Genomic DNA, 16,070 nt, shown 5'->3' with positions numbered 1-16,070 from the left:
GTTTTCTCACAGTTTTCCATTTGAAATAAGAACTAAAAGCACAAGAATGTTTACATGATACTGCCTATTATTAAGAATTAGTGGGTTAAGCTACCACCTGTGATGCTGGCATCCCATAGGGCACTGGTTGGTGTCCTAGCTGGTCCACTTCCAATCCAGCTCCCTTCTAATGGCCTGGGAAAAGCAGCAGAAAGTGATCCAAGTCCTTGGGCACCTGGACTCACTTAAAATACTCAGATGAAATTCCTGGATTCTGGCTTTGTTCTGGGTCAGTCCTGGTCATGAAGCCATTTGGGGAGCGAACCACCAGATGGAAGATCTCTCTCGTGCATTGTTTTAAAGATTTTTTTATTTATTTTCCTTGAAATTCAGAATTACACGGACAGAGAAGGAGATGCAGAGAGAGAGAGAGAGGTCTTCTACCCAATGGTTCTCTCCCCAGATGGTCGCAACGGCCAGACCTGTGCCAATCTGAAGCCAGGAGCCAGGAGCTTCTTACAGGTCTCCCACATGGGTGCAGGGGCCCAAGGACTTGGGCCATCTTCTATTGCTGTCCCAGGCCATAGCAGAGTGTCGCTCCCCCTCTTCATGGAGGAATGACACAGGACCCTGCGCTGTTCTTTCGTCTGCTCGGCCCTTCCCGGGTTTGCTGCTGGTTCTTCCCTGGTTGGCTACCGTCCCTTCCACCTCCGTGGAAGGGCGGTTCCCCCTGCCACTTTCCCCACTTCCGCGGGGGAGCGGCACACCGCCGGCCGGCTCTCTCGGGGGCTGCACAGGTGTTCCTTCAGATAGATGTTCCTGGTGCATGTTGTCTCTCTCCTCCTTTATAGACCTCTTCCACCAATCCCAACTCTGCTACCCACACGCCGAGTACGCTGCTCTCCTCCAATCAGGAGCAGGTCCTACAGTTTATTGGTTGAACTGGAGGCAGCTGTGTAGAAGCTGTTTCCTCCTCTCCCAGCGCCATATTGTGGGAGAGCAGATGCATAGAATAAGTCTTAATTCCAGTAACAGTCTAATCTGAGTTGCTCCCCACAGCAGAGAGCTGGATCAGAAGAGGAACAGCCGGAACTCAAATGGGCACCCAGATGGGATGCAGGCGCTGCAGGCCAGGGCGTTAACCCACTGCGCCACAGTGCCAGCCCCTCTCTCATGCATTCTGTCTTTGCCTTCTCTCTCTCTAACTCTGCCATTCAAATAGATAAATAAATGTTAAAAAATGATGCATTCAGAAAAGTTGAAGAGTAACACATACCTGTTATTAATTAATCTTAATCAAAACCTCCTCTGAAGACTGCAATATTAAATATAATGAAGCTGTATGTCACACACACTGCAGTAAAACGACATTTCTCTTAGAGTTATGTGGTGTCTGTCATGAAAAGAGCTGTTAATCATTCAGTAACTACGTAAAATACCCTTTGACTGGAGACCATGTGCTTTACACTGAAATGTGATTGTTAAAACTCTAATATAGATATAGAAGAATAATTGGGTATTGGCATGTGAGAGAGATTGGCATTGGTTAGAGAAATGGATGCTTTACCAAAAAATCTGAACCATATTATCCCTGTAGGTAGAAATACATGCACATGTTCTGTACAAGAGCTGTCAAAATAAAAAAGAGAAGTAGACGGGGGTACTAAAGATTGAGCAGGGATATTTCCAGTTTGTGTTTCAGTGACTAAGAGATCAGAGTATCAAAACTCACATGTGTGCAATTCCAGAGAGTTTCCAGAGGCTGGAATGCACACTGAAACACTGCGATAGCTTTGCTTTGTCCTGGTTAATTCTTCACTCTCCTCTTTCCAAATCTGGACTTTCCTTCTTCCATAATTATGGAAGTCTAACTATGCACATCATTTTCAATATTGGTCTTTAAGTAACCTTGTCCCTGTGACTAATCCTTTGCCAAAAGAATCAGTAAAAATAAGATATGATGGAATTTAAGGATAATATTTTTCCAGTTTTGGCTGTGCGGAAGTACAAGATTCTTAGTGGTGCAAAAACATGGCAGAAACTATGGAGTAAATTTGGTTAACTTATCACAGAATGTTCATTTATTTCCATACCATTACATGAAGAAGAACTAAATCTTTTTCTCATTTTAATCAATTCATATGAGTCTGATACAAAAATATATGTTTGTATCTTTATCAATTCAAGGATCAGACCACTTCCAAGTTGAAGGTTTCTACTACAGTCTTAATATTAGATTAAAACATCAGTGGATAAGTGGTGGAGAAACCAGATATTTGCATGGGTAAATGATGAGATGATTTCATAACAATTAGTACTATTAAAAATTAAGTGATGGGGCCAGTACTGTGGCACAGTAAGTTAATCCTCTGCCTGCAGCGCCAGCATTCCATATGGGCGCCAGTTTGAGTCCTGGCTGCTCCTCTTCTGATCCAGCTCTCTACTGTAGCTTGGGGAAGCAGTAGAAGGCAGCTCAAGTCCTTGGGCCTCTGCACCCATGTGTGTGACCAGAAGAAGCTCCTGGCTCCTGGCTTCAGATCAGCACAGCTCTGGCCATTGCAGCCATTTGGGGAGTGAACCAGTGGACGGAAGACCTCTCTCTCTGTTTCTCCCTCTCACTGTCTGTAATTTTCTCTCTCTCTCAGAAAAATAAATAAAATCTTAAAAAAAAAAACTAAGTGACAACTCATAATTTTGAAATAGTACTTGATAATTGATCTTAAAGAAAAAGCTCAAGAAACCTTCACATAATAATTTGGTTTCCACAAAAAGTTTAAAAAATTTGGTTTCCACAAAAAGGTAAAATTAAAAATTAAAATTAAAGTTTACTAACATTCAGATCTTGATGAAAGAATATACTTGAACATGATGAACCACCAAAATTATAATTGTGGGTGTTGAAAGTATATTTGAAAAAAAGACTTGAATTTATTTTTATCATCATAAAGTACAGTATTGTATGGCCTAAAAAATAATAAGTAGGTTGTTGTTAATTTGTAATAATCTTACAAATAGGCATTTATAATCTAATTCCTTATTTCTATACAAATGCAACTACACTCAAGGAGGAATGTTTCCTGTTTCAGTTTTGTAAATATTGTAAAAATACACTCAAAAAGAATATTTCCCATTTCATTTTTGTAAATATTATAAAAATAATACAACAGAGATATAATAGTTTCTAAGGTTTACAAGACCAACGCCTAACAGAGTGTTTGTACAGAGTATACCTCTTGTTAATTTGTGACTTGAGGACATACTGAGAATTTAAGAGTAATGAAATACTCATGTTGAATATGACATTTAACTAAATTTGTTTTGAAATAAAACAATACATTTTTCATAACAAGATAAAAATGATTGACAATAAACTTCCATTTGGGAAAGTAGAATTGAGTGAAAAATTAGAAAAGAAATTTAATTTTTGTGGAACACTTTATGCTGAAGTTCTCTTTGGTATAAATCTATCTACTTACTCATGTCGCATTATTTTACATGTGTGCCTACTGGTGTATAAAATGTATGATGAATGTAAGGAAATACTTGACATTATAAGTGATGACAGTATATTATTTTTTCATTTTTACAATAGCTGATGATTTAGAAAATGTGATACTCTCTTACACTTTGTCAAATATGTAGATAAATTCTTTTGTGCATTTGTGAAAAAGAAAACTATTTTCCATATTGTGAAGACACACACACAAATACTCTACTTTAGAGGGCTCTATTGTATTATGAAAAATAACATGTATATTACTGCTTATTGTCCCTGGTGGATTTTGTTTAGGCTGATTCCTCTGTTTCTTTAGAAAGTTATTAAATTCTTACTATCCCATTTACAAAGAAGTTATGCAATTTCTTATTTTTTATGTTTTATGTGCATTATAATTGAAAATGCACTAAATGAAAAATGTGTAATTCTCCTTGGGATTTTGAATGTGAACCTAATCTGAAGGAAAATATGTTAAAATAGAAAGAATATTCTTTTCTAGTCTGGATGAGTAACTTACAATAGAAGTAATAAATATAATAAATTTGCTTTAAATTTATCATGCTTATATTGCCTATTGGTTTAATTTACTTATTATATTTTAATAAGCACACATAGAAATAATAAATAAATATACATCTAGTTTAGTTAACATTGAGACTGAAATGACAAGGGGCTGGCACTGTGGCATAGCAGGTAAGAGGGGGTCTCCTTTAATGCCAGCATCCCTATAATGGCACCAGTTTGGGTTAGCTCCCTGCTAATGGCCTGGGAAAAGCAGTGGAAGATTGGCTCAGATGTCTGTGCCCATGCACCCACATGGGAGATCCAGGGACGCTCCTGATTCCTGGCTTTGCCCTGGCCCACCCCTGGTCGATGCTTCCATCTGGGGAGTGAACCTGCACAGGGAAGATTCCTCTTTCTCTCTATCTCCTTCTCTCTCTGTAACTCTTTCAAAATAAATAAATCTTTTTATAAAGAAAGAAAAATAACAAAGAAATAATGATAGTGGCAGTGCAGTATTTTTTGAACTCCTCCCACCTACCTCATCAACTCTCACAATCCCCATTCCCCAATATAAGAAAAATGATAAAAATGTAACTCAAAATACATAAACAATATTAAAGTAAATGTGAAGATGCTTTTATTAACACCAATATGTAAGTGATAAGTAGTTTGTAATTTGATGTATCCTGCTTCTAGTGGCTCAAGTGGAGCCAACTATGCATACACCTCCTTCAACTCTAAGTTGAGTTGGTCATATGAAGTTAGGCTTGGTGGCAATATTAGTATCATAGAAACCAATAAATATTACAAATTGGGTCTTTTTTGTGATTAACAATTTTAAAATCATACCACTAATATTATATTTTTTTCTAATTATCTGTTGCTAATCAACAAGTTACCACAGCAGATATAATATTAAATGGCATCTGTAAGAGTATTACAAAAGGTTCATGAAAAATGAAATTAAAAGATGAATTTATTTTGGTTCAAAAAGAATCTTAAAATCTATGCACTTTTTCATAATACACGTTTTCTATTAATGCTCTGAAGATTCCTCATGATCTTGGATTTCAATATTTGGGGCACTAAAATAAATTCTTATTTTAATTCCATTTTCCCATAACCTCTTTGAAGTCACCTTTTACTAACTATATTTCAGTTCTTTGTGTGAAAAGTACAAACTTGTTTGACTATATCCTCTGCATAGGCTCTCACAAACCAGAAGTGAAGGTACCAGCCAAACTGGCAATTATCTGGAGGTTTGAGGGAAGCATACATTTCCAATCCCATTCCAGTTCAAGTAGATTAGATATATCAGAGGGAAATCTCTGTTTACTTTACAACTCAGCTGAACATTTTAAACTATTCTGTTATATTTCTGCTATACTAGTGAAAGAAAATATTCTGCTTTCAAAGGGCTTGTGCAATTTAGGCTGGCCCATGTAGTCCTCATAGGTTATAAACAGCTAAAAGATGACTAAAATTATAGTTGCAAAATCCATTTTCCTTGTAATGCAACATGGAGATATCATGAGGAGGCAGAAGTCATGGGAAATGTTCTTGAGTGTTGCCTAACTCAATCCACCTTCTGGCTCTGATTGTTCATATTCCTTCTGTACCTAAAACACACTCATAATCCTCTCATTGTTTCCAGATTTCTTATTCCCTGACAGCCAGTTCAGAGTCCAAAATCTCAAGATTCAAGAATCACTTTCTGTGGGATCTAGCTCAAGTATGAATGAAGGTTCTGAGTGTAACTCAGTAAGTAAAGAGATTTCACATGCAATTACTTCCCCCTTGTGGGTTTAGATCACTAATGGGACAGTATAACTATTCCAGTGTTCCCAAGATTAAAAAAAAAAAAAAAAGTGGTGCATACATAGCACATAATGATCCTACAGACATTCTAGTTCAACAAGGTGGAAAGAATAGAGGATTAGCATTGGATGAAATAGTTAATCTGCCAGGTGGGAGGCCCACACCCCATATCAGATTGCCTGTGTTCAAGTTCTGGCTTTGTTTCAGATGCCAGCTTTCTGACATTATGCACCTTGGGAGGCAGCAGGTGATAGCTAACAGTTATCTGTGTCCCTGCCACAGAAATGGGTGACCTGACTGAATTCCTGGATCCTGACTTCAGCGTGGCCCAGCCCGGCTTTGAAGGTATCTGGGGAGTGAACCAGTGGAAGGAAGAACTCTACATTTCCATCTCTATCTTTCTGCCACCCAAATAAAATAATAATGATGATGATAAAATTGATTTATTTCAAAGAAAGGAAAAATAGAAGGCAAAAACAAATAGCTGATTCAAAAGAGTTTTAGTATGAACTTGACAAATTCAAACTGGAGGTTTTGATTAGGTTTCAAGGCTTGAACTGTTCTGCTGTAGTTCTCAGTTCCTCCCTGTGAACTCTTGGATCCATTTACTGGGCTTTTAGAGCTGATCCCTGGGTTCTTGCTTCTGCCCTCTGACTTATTCTTCTTTTTCATGAAAAGTACTGCGTATCTCCAAGTGAGTATTTTGACAGCTTCTATTTCCCAGTATAATTTTGGGAGTCCAACCGTCTTCCTCCATTTGCTACTCTTCTCTGTCCCTCTCAGAGCAAAGCAGCAGTAGCAGGGCTATGATGAGATAATTCCATCAAGAAACTCATGGCCAGTTTGCGAATTGCACTGTTTCACTCTATTAGACAAAACACATCTCCTCAGATATGTCTGCAATAATCCTTTTCTATTTTTGGCTTTAGCCAAGATGCTTGTGGGACAATACCCTTAAGTTTACTAGTAGCCTGCTGATTGATTAAGCAGATCTTTGAGGGGCACTGTTAAGCTTACTATGAATGAGTATTTTAGCATTCTGACCTTACCAGGGTCTCAGTGAAAATTTGTGTAGATACATGAAGGGATGTCCAAATCAAACTATGTTTATTTTAGAGAAAAAAATTGAAATTATACATTTTTTGACAGGCGGAGTGGACAGTGAGAGAGACAGACAGAGAGAAAGGTCTTCCTTTTTCCGTTGGTTCACCCCCCAATGGCCGCTGGGCCAGCGCACCACGCCAATCCGAAGCCAGGAGCCAGGTGCTTCTTCTGGTCTCCCATGCAGCCGCAGGGCCCAAGGACCTGGGCCATCCTCCACTGCCCTACCGGGCCACAGCAGAGAGCTGGTCTGCAAGAGGAGCAACCGGGACAGAATCCGGCACCCCAACCAGGACTAGAACCTGGTGTGCAGGCGCCACAGGTGAAGGATTAGCCCGTTGAACTTGGCGCTGGCCATACATTGTTTTAATAATAAACATTTCCAATTAACATTTTGTAAATCCTAATTATACTTCTTTTGACTAACACCATTTGAGACTTTAAGATAGCATTTAAAATTTTTTAACCATCTATTTATTTTTAGAATGTCACTGTTACAGAGAGAGACAGGGAGACACATATCTTCCATCTGCTGATTCACTTCCTAAATTACCACAATGACCAGGGATAAACCAGTAAATCCTTCTATCAAGTTGTGGCTAAAACATGAAATGGGACTACAATGCATCATTTGAATATAGATTTTAATATACTTTTCATTAAAAAGCTATGGCTCATTTTATCAATACTTCAAGAAAAAGATGCTGATGAATCAAGAAGAAGAAATATAAATCATTTTCTTTTATTCAGTTGAATGTCTTTTTAAAATTAATTTATTTATTTGAAAGCTAGTGCTATGGTGATAGAAGGAAAGATGAGAGAGAAACAGAAAGAGAAAGATTTTCCACTTGCTGGTTCACTCCCCAGATGGCCACAATGGCCGGCTCTGAGAGATGCTGAAATAGGAGCCAGGCGCTTTCTCCATGTTTTTGATGTGAGTGAGGGGCCCAGGGTCTTGGGTCTTCTTCCTCTGCTTTCCCAGGGGCATTAGCAGGGACTGGATCTAAAGTGGAGCATCCAGGACTGGAACAGGCACCCACATGGAATATCGGCACTGTAGGTGGTGGCTTAACATGCACTACAGTGCTGTCCCCTGAATGTTTGTCTTTATATTTAAAAGTATATTTAAAATATATTGGGGAATGTTGACATCTTAAAATTGAGAACTGATAAAGAGGTTATATTTCACAGTAGTATAAAATATGTTGACAAATATTAAAAGGGAAAATAGGAAAATGGTGCTTTGTGCTACAAAATATTTTGTAGTGCATAGTTGAATTAAGAGTATCCATAAGGCGGCCTGCGCCGCGGCTCACTAGGCTAATCCTCCGCCTTGTGGCGCTGGCACACCGGGTTCTAGTCCCGGTCGGGGTGCCAGATTCTGTCCCAGTTGCCCCTCTTCCAGGCCAGCTCTCTGCTGTGGCCAGGGAGTGCAGTGGAGGATGGCCCAAGTGCTTGGGCCCTGCACCCCATGGGAGACCAGGAGAAGCACCTGGCTCCTGCCATCGGATCAGCGCGGTGCGCCGGCCTCAGCGCGCCGGCCCCGGCGGCCACTGGAGGGTGAACCAATGGCAAAAGGAAGACCTTTCTCTCTGTTTCTCTCTCTCACTATCCACTCTGCCTGTCAAAAACAAAAACAAAAAAAAAACAAAAACAAAAAAACAAACAAACAAACAAAAAAAAAAAAACAAAAAAAAAAGAAAAGAGTATGCATAAGGCAAGTAATTTCAACTTCAGTGTGAAGGGAAAGGCAACAGTTGAATGAAAATGACACGTTATCAGGGCAGCGCTGTGGCATAGCAGAGAAAGCTGCTGCCTGCAGTGTTGGCATCCTATATGGGCACCAGTGAGACTGGGATGCTCCGCTTCCAATCCAACTCTCTGCTATGGCCTGGGAAAGCAGTGGAAGATTGTCCAAGTCCTTGGGCCCCTGCACCCATGTGGAAGACCCAGAAGAAGCTCCTGGCTCCTGGCTTCAGATCAGCACAGCTTCAGCCATTGAGGCTGTGTTGGGGATAAACCAGCAGATGGAAGACCTCTCTTTCTCTCTCTTCCTCTGCCTTTCTGCAACTCTGTCTTTCAAATAAATAATTAATAAATCTTAAAAAAAGAAAATGACATGTTATCAAAAATATAAACCATCAAAAAATTCATCAAAATTGGCTGCCAGAATAGAAATTAATAAAATCAGAGTAAAACAATGATTTAAGAAGACAGAATAAATGTTTTGTAACTCTACATAATGTGAAGTGAGAGTTTAGAATCACACTCATGTTCAATGTTAAGGAATTTGAATTTTCAGTTAAATTCAGTGATCTGCAGTTCTTTCATTAGTTTTCCTGAATTCATTACTTGTAAATAATTTCTGAAAGCACAGTTAAACTATAGAAATGCTTTCTTATAAGATCAGTGCTGTGACATAGTGTGTAGAGCTGCACCTGTAACAATGGCATCCCATGATTTCCTGATTATATCCTTGGCTGCTTCACTGCTGATCAAGCTCCCTAGCAATGGCCTGGGAAAAGCAGCAGAGGATGGCTCAAGTGTCTGGGTCCCAGTCATTCAGGTAGGTGACAAAAATGAAACTCCCAGCACTTGGCTTTGACATGCCCATAGCCAAGCAGTGGCCTTTGTGGCCCTCTAGAGAGTAGAACAGCAGAAGGAAGATCCCTCTTTCTTTGTGTCACACTCTCTCTCTTGCTGTAACTCTGACTTTCAAAATACATAAAAATATTTTTAAAATGATGTCCTATGTTTTATTCATTTTGTCTTTCTATTAACATTTCCTTTTTATACATATTTCTTTTTTCATTTAAGTTATACAAGTTTCATATATTTTATATATAGAGATTTAGGAAAAAGTGAGATTCCCCCATCCCACACACATTCCCACCCTTGACACGTTCCTCTTTGATTCCCATTCTTAATTTTTGCGATGATCTATTATCAGTTTACATAATGATCTCATAGTTAGCCCTACTGTAAGTAGAGGAGTTCATCAAATAGTATGAAGAGAAAGAAAACAAAATAAAATAAAACACAACTAAAGATTGTCTCTCAGTGGAAGAGACAAGGGCTATAAACAATCACCCATTCTCCAAATGACTATTTCGCTTGAATACATTACATTTCAGGTATTCTATTAGTTTCATCAGATCAGGGAAAACATATGATATTTGTCTTTTTGGGACTGGTTTATTTCACTTAGTATAATGGTCTATTAGCATTTTCTAGATGAAAGATTTGCTCAATATGCTGTTTATACTAAATATATTGCAACAACACACTTATCTATGAAATAAAAATGTTGCTGAAAAATGTGTCTACTTTTATTGTCTATTCAGTCAGAATTGTTACCATTCATATACACTTTTGTGTTATTTTCCTGAATTTTACACATTATTTAACATACCTTAAAACAACACTTTGTGGATGTAGGTGGAATTGATTTCCATCCTCTACAGTACTCAGTTTTTGTTTTATTTTTCCTTTGTCTGTTTTGCTGCACATGAGCAAAATATTAATGGCTATGATTATAGGGTTATAGACAGAATGGGAAGTTAAGAAATACTTTAAATAAACAAATGTGTTATAGAAGAGATTAAGAATTAAAACATAAACACATGATAGACTAGAACAATCAGTAAATAAAAAAGCAAGCTGCAAACTAAAAATTAAGAATATTCTGTATTTTTTCAACTGGATATTACTGTCATTTATATTAATAAGGAGATTGTTATTAAGTATGCATTATTTTATTACTTGGAATATTACTCTTAAATATTGAGCATAATTGATAATACCAAGGGGAAGAAAACCATCAACAAATATAAACATTCAGAAAGCATTCTGTTCTACTCTCATATCAAAATATGAAAGTGAAATTTTGCAGATATGAATTGTTTGAGAAAAAAACTGTTTATACTTAATTATATAGTTTTTTTTGACAGATAGAGTTAGACAATGAGAGAGAGAGACAGAGACAAAGGTCTTCCTTCCGTTGGTTCACCCCCCAAATGGCTGCTACGGCCGGCGCGCTGAGCCGATCCAAAGCCAGGAACCAGGTGCTTCCTCCTGGTCTCCCATATGGGTGCAGTGGCCCAAGCACTTGGGCCATCCTCTACTGCCCTCCTGGGCCATAGCAGAGAGCTGGACTGGAAGAGGAGCAACTGGGACTAGAACCTGGTGCCCATATGGGATGCTGGCACCACAGGTGGAGGATTAACCAAGTAAGCCACAGTGCCTGCCCATATATACATTTTTCGACTCAAGCAAATGTTCAATACATAGAAAATCATCTCTTCAAATTTCTGGAGTAAATTAATTCAACTATTTTTTGTTATTTAAACTTTTTGTACACATAGACATACAATATAAAATATAGTGCAATTTATATTTCTTATGATTTGAAAAAGTATTTTCCAACTTCAAAAATGCATTATAATAGTTTTACATATTTCAATGGTGTCATGTGCATTTCAGTAAAAATATGGTCCATTTTCTTCATTTCATGTAGCTACTTTACTTTAGCATTGTGAATAACACCCAGTTTAATTCTTATATAAATATTGCTTTGTATGTGATCAATTTTTGAATTAATTTCTTATTTTTTAAAATCTTATAATAATAAAAATGTATTTTATTCCTATCTCGGTAAATGAAGTAAGTTTTCTAGTCTGTGGCATTTTATGAAATAGTATTTATAATTAACCTAATCCCATAGTTTTCCCTGAAAATGATGGCTTTTTGACATTTTAGTTAACATAAACAGTATTACAAATTTTTGGTTTTGTGGTATGTTGATTAGAGAACTCTCTTAAATACTACTCTTTGCAGTATGTAAATATTATTCCCCTTAAAATTAATGTATGTTGAAAAATATTTTATCATGCGACCTTTTATTTATTCTCTATAAAGTACAGTTGAAAAATCAATAACTGAAAAAATGAAATGCTGGATTTCATTACTTAATGTCAGAATAGTTAAACACATACATATATGAGAATGTTGAAAATAATTTTGTAGATACACCAAAGTCCTTCAAAAAATCTATTCTAATAAAGGAATAAAAAGATAAATGAATATCAGCACAATAATTTTTGAAATCTATGCATAGATCTTTTTCATATTTTTCATAATAACTATTTGTATGGATTTTTGAAGGCCTCTCATATGTTAAATAATGTGAGTACATGATTTAAGAATTTTGCACACACTCTTTGTTTTCTTATATCCCAATGGTATTGCTTTTTTTTTTTTCTTTAGTTCTTAAAGTGCAAAATATACAAGATATTTCAAAAAGTTCATGGAAAATGGAATGAGAAAACGCATTTACTTTTTTTAAAAAATTAGTTATTTACATTGAGATACAGGGAGAGAAACACAGATGGGTGGGACAGTGGATAGAGACAAAGATAGATAAAAGTTCAATCATTCACTTGGAGAGAACTCCCATCCACTGGTTCACTCCCCTAGTGCCCACAATGGCACGAGTTGTCGCAATCCAAAGTTAGAACCTAGGGCCTTAATACAGACTTCTCACTTGAGTGACAGGGTCCAACCTCCTTAACCATCATTTGCTGCCTTGCACAGTGCATATTCATGAGAAACTAGTATTGAGAGTAAATTCTTTTTTTTTAAGAACTTTTATTTAATGAATATAAATTTCCAAAGTACAGCTTGTGGATTACAATGGCTTGCCCCCCATAACGTCCCTCCAACTCACAACCCTCCCCTTGCCCACTCCCTCTCCCCTTCCATTCACATCTAGATTCACTTTCAATTCTCTTTATATACAGAAGATCAGTTTAGCATACATTAAGTAAAGATTTCAACAGTTTGCTCCCACACAGAAACATAAAGTGAAAAATACTGTTTGAGTACTACTTACAGCATTAAATCTCAATGTACTTAGACCTTGGTAAAGTGATGTGGGATCTTGCCATCTTAGCTATTACAGCAAATATCTACCACAGATATGGTTCTGCAAACATTTTGGAGACCAATGCATACTATTTTTAATCACATGTATTTTTCTATAAATCTTTGAAGATCTTTTGTGTTTATGGATCTCAAAAATTTTTGCATCAAAATAAACTTTTTTTTTAATTTCATCTTCCGTTAAAGTTTTCAGATGTCCCTCTATAAAATTATATTCTAGAGTGTGTATTATAATCAAAATTCTTACATTTTCAAATAATCAAATATTTTATATATAAACTGTTTAAATATTAACTTTCATAAAGTTAACATATTTCATAAAATGTGGTATTTGTTAAATTATATTATATACTAAATTGATCTTCTGTATATAAAGATAATTGAAAATGAATCCTGATGCGAATGGAATGGGAGAGGGAACAGGAGATGGGAGGGTTGTGGGTGGGAGGGAAGTTATGGGGAGGAAAAAGCCATTGTAATCCATAAGCTGTACTTTGGAAATTTATTAAATAAAAGTTAAAAAAATTTAGAAAACTAAATTATAAAAGTATATTATTATGAAAAATATTTTGATAATCTAAGAAAAGAAGTAATAATAATTAAAACATTTCTTTCATGCTTCATAACAACTTTTATAATTTAACAATGACACCAAAGCTTTCTTTCCATTATGAATATATTAGTAATAGATGATTTGCATGAAAACTTGTAATTGTAATGAGTGTCTCTTCCTTTCCCTTTTCACATTTTAATTAACACAAGCTAACTACTAATCTTGTTACTAATCATGATGTTTTTTCAACAGATGCTGGCCTAACAATTTCCAAGGCTAACTGCAGGGAAATAGTAAAAATAGTAGAACTCAGGGAAGGAATTTAAGACCACCAGTTAAAATAAACCAAGTTTCATATCTAAGAAATTTCCACTTATTTGGTGTATGGATGACTACAAGAACTGATCCTGGAAACCTGCATTACAATCAATCAGCTAGACCCATTACCTTCCCCAATCTCCTCCAACTGTCCTTCATTTTTTATAGAAAGCTTTTATTTAATAAATATAAATTTCATAAGTACAACTTTTGAATTGTAGCAGTTTTTCCTCCCATAACCACCCTCCCACCCATAAACTATCCCATCTCCTACTCCCTCTTTCATCCCATTCTTCATTAAGATTCATTATTAATTATCTTTATATTCAGAATATCAACTCTATACTAAGTAAAGATTTCAACAGTTTGCACCACACAGACACACAAAGTATAGAGTATTGTTTGAATACTAGTTTTACCATTAATTCTCATAGTACAACACATTGAGTAAAGAGGTCCTACATGGGGAGCAAGTGCTCAGTGACTCTTGTTGCTGATTTAACAATTGACACTCTTATTTATGACATCAGTGATCACCCGAGGATCTTGCCATGAGCTGCCAAGGCTATGGAAGCCTCTTGAGTTCACAAACTCAGACATTATTTGGACAAGGCCATAATCAAAGTGCGAGTTCTCTCTTCCCTTCAGAGAAAGGTACCTCCTTCTTTGATGGCCCCTTCTTTCCACCAGGATCTCACTCACAGAATGAGTGAATTCTTTACTTAACAAAGAATTATTCTTAGGTGTTTAAATCCTATTGAAAATCAATCCCTGTTTAAAATAATAGTGGGAATAAGAGAGGGAAGAGATGTACAGTTTGGTATAATTTCCCTTAGACTTACCCCTACGGGTAAAGCTAAAAACTTGCCATGGGACTCCGAATCTCATTAAGTTCCCAGGTACCAGTGCCATCTTACTAGTTAAAGTGATCAGTTTAAGTTCATAATTGATCAAAAAGATAGTATTAAGCATCAAAAGGATCACATAAATAAGACCAAGGGTCTGCTAATAATAATCGATAGAATTAAAAAGGAGAAAATGATCCAACATTGGAAGCAGGACACACAGCAGACTTATAGAATGACAAATACCCTAAACAACACTCTGGCCTCAGAATCAGCACTTAGTTTATTTGGATCTGGCTAAAAAGGCCATGAGAGCATTTCAGACATGGAAAGCCAAGACACTGTGGCAAAAAGTTACCTAGATGCCCTTTGTTCTTTAAAATTCCTCCTGCTAACTTGCAAATTGTAAAAAACAAGACAAAACAAAACAACAACAAAAACTTTTGAAAATTTAGAAACCTGTTTTACCTCCAAAATTGCTGGCCACTTGAGTAAACCCAATCTCTAAACAACTCTTCTCTGATGAAATGACTGTCCAGCATCAAGAAGCTTTGGCCTAATTTTATTTTTTTAAGTTTTTTTTTAAGGATTTATTTATTTATTTGAAAGTCAGAGTTACACAGAGAGAGGAGAGGCAGAGAGAGAGAGAGTCTTCCATCTGATGGTCCACTCTCCAGATGGCTGCAATGGCCGGAGCTGCACCGATCTGAAGCCAGGAGCCAGGAGCTTCTTCCTGGTCTCCCACGTAGGTGCAGGGGCCCAAGGACTTGGACCATCTTCTACTGCTATCCTGGGCCATAGCAGAGAGCTGGACAGGAAGTGGAGCAGCTGGGTCTCGAACCGGTGCCTATATGGGATTCCAGTGCTTCAGGCCAGGGCATTAACCCACTGTGCCACAGCGCCAGCCCCTCTGGCCTAATTTTAATAGTATTAAAATGATTCTCCTAATCTTGTGGTTCATGAACAATACTTCAGTGATTTGGCTAAGTCAAATACAACACTCAAAACTGTTCATTTGGGTCTTTCCCTGTAAATATTTATGTGACTATAGGCCAGAGATTTGACTGTCATAGGACAATTACAACTAGTTGAACTCCAAGAAAATATTTCCACTTCCTCCATTGTAATACACAATATTTAAAAATAAAATATTCAGTTTATCTTGCATTAAGTATAGCTTGTGACTAAGTCCTGGCAATTGAGAAATAATGGAAAATGTCACAAGGACACCTGTAAAAGTCATCTGTAAAACACAATTCAAGTGATGGCTTTGTTGGTCTGTTTTCTTATTTCCTGGAATAACAGTATGATACCCAGAGCTCCAGACAAAATCTTTGCCGAGGAGTGAATTGTTGATCACAGAGTAAAAACAATTTTTTAGAGGCTTTGTGGACAAAGAAGCTATATAACTGCCTAACTCCTTGCTATACTTTTTGAAGACTTCTATATTTTTGAAGTTATCCATATTTTGGATATTGAAGGTCCCTGATTTTAAATGCTTCAGCTTATCATTTTT

This window comes from Oryctolagus cuniculus, chromosome 4 (genome assembly GCF_964237555.1).
Source record: "Oryctolagus cuniculus chromosome 4, mOryCun1.1, whole genome shotgun sequence".
NCBI classification, from domain to species: domain Eukaryota; kingdom Metazoa; phylum Chordata; class Mammalia; order Lagomorpha; family Leporidae; genus Oryctolagus; species Oryctolagus cuniculus.
This window is presented reverse-complemented; position numbering follows the sequence as displayed.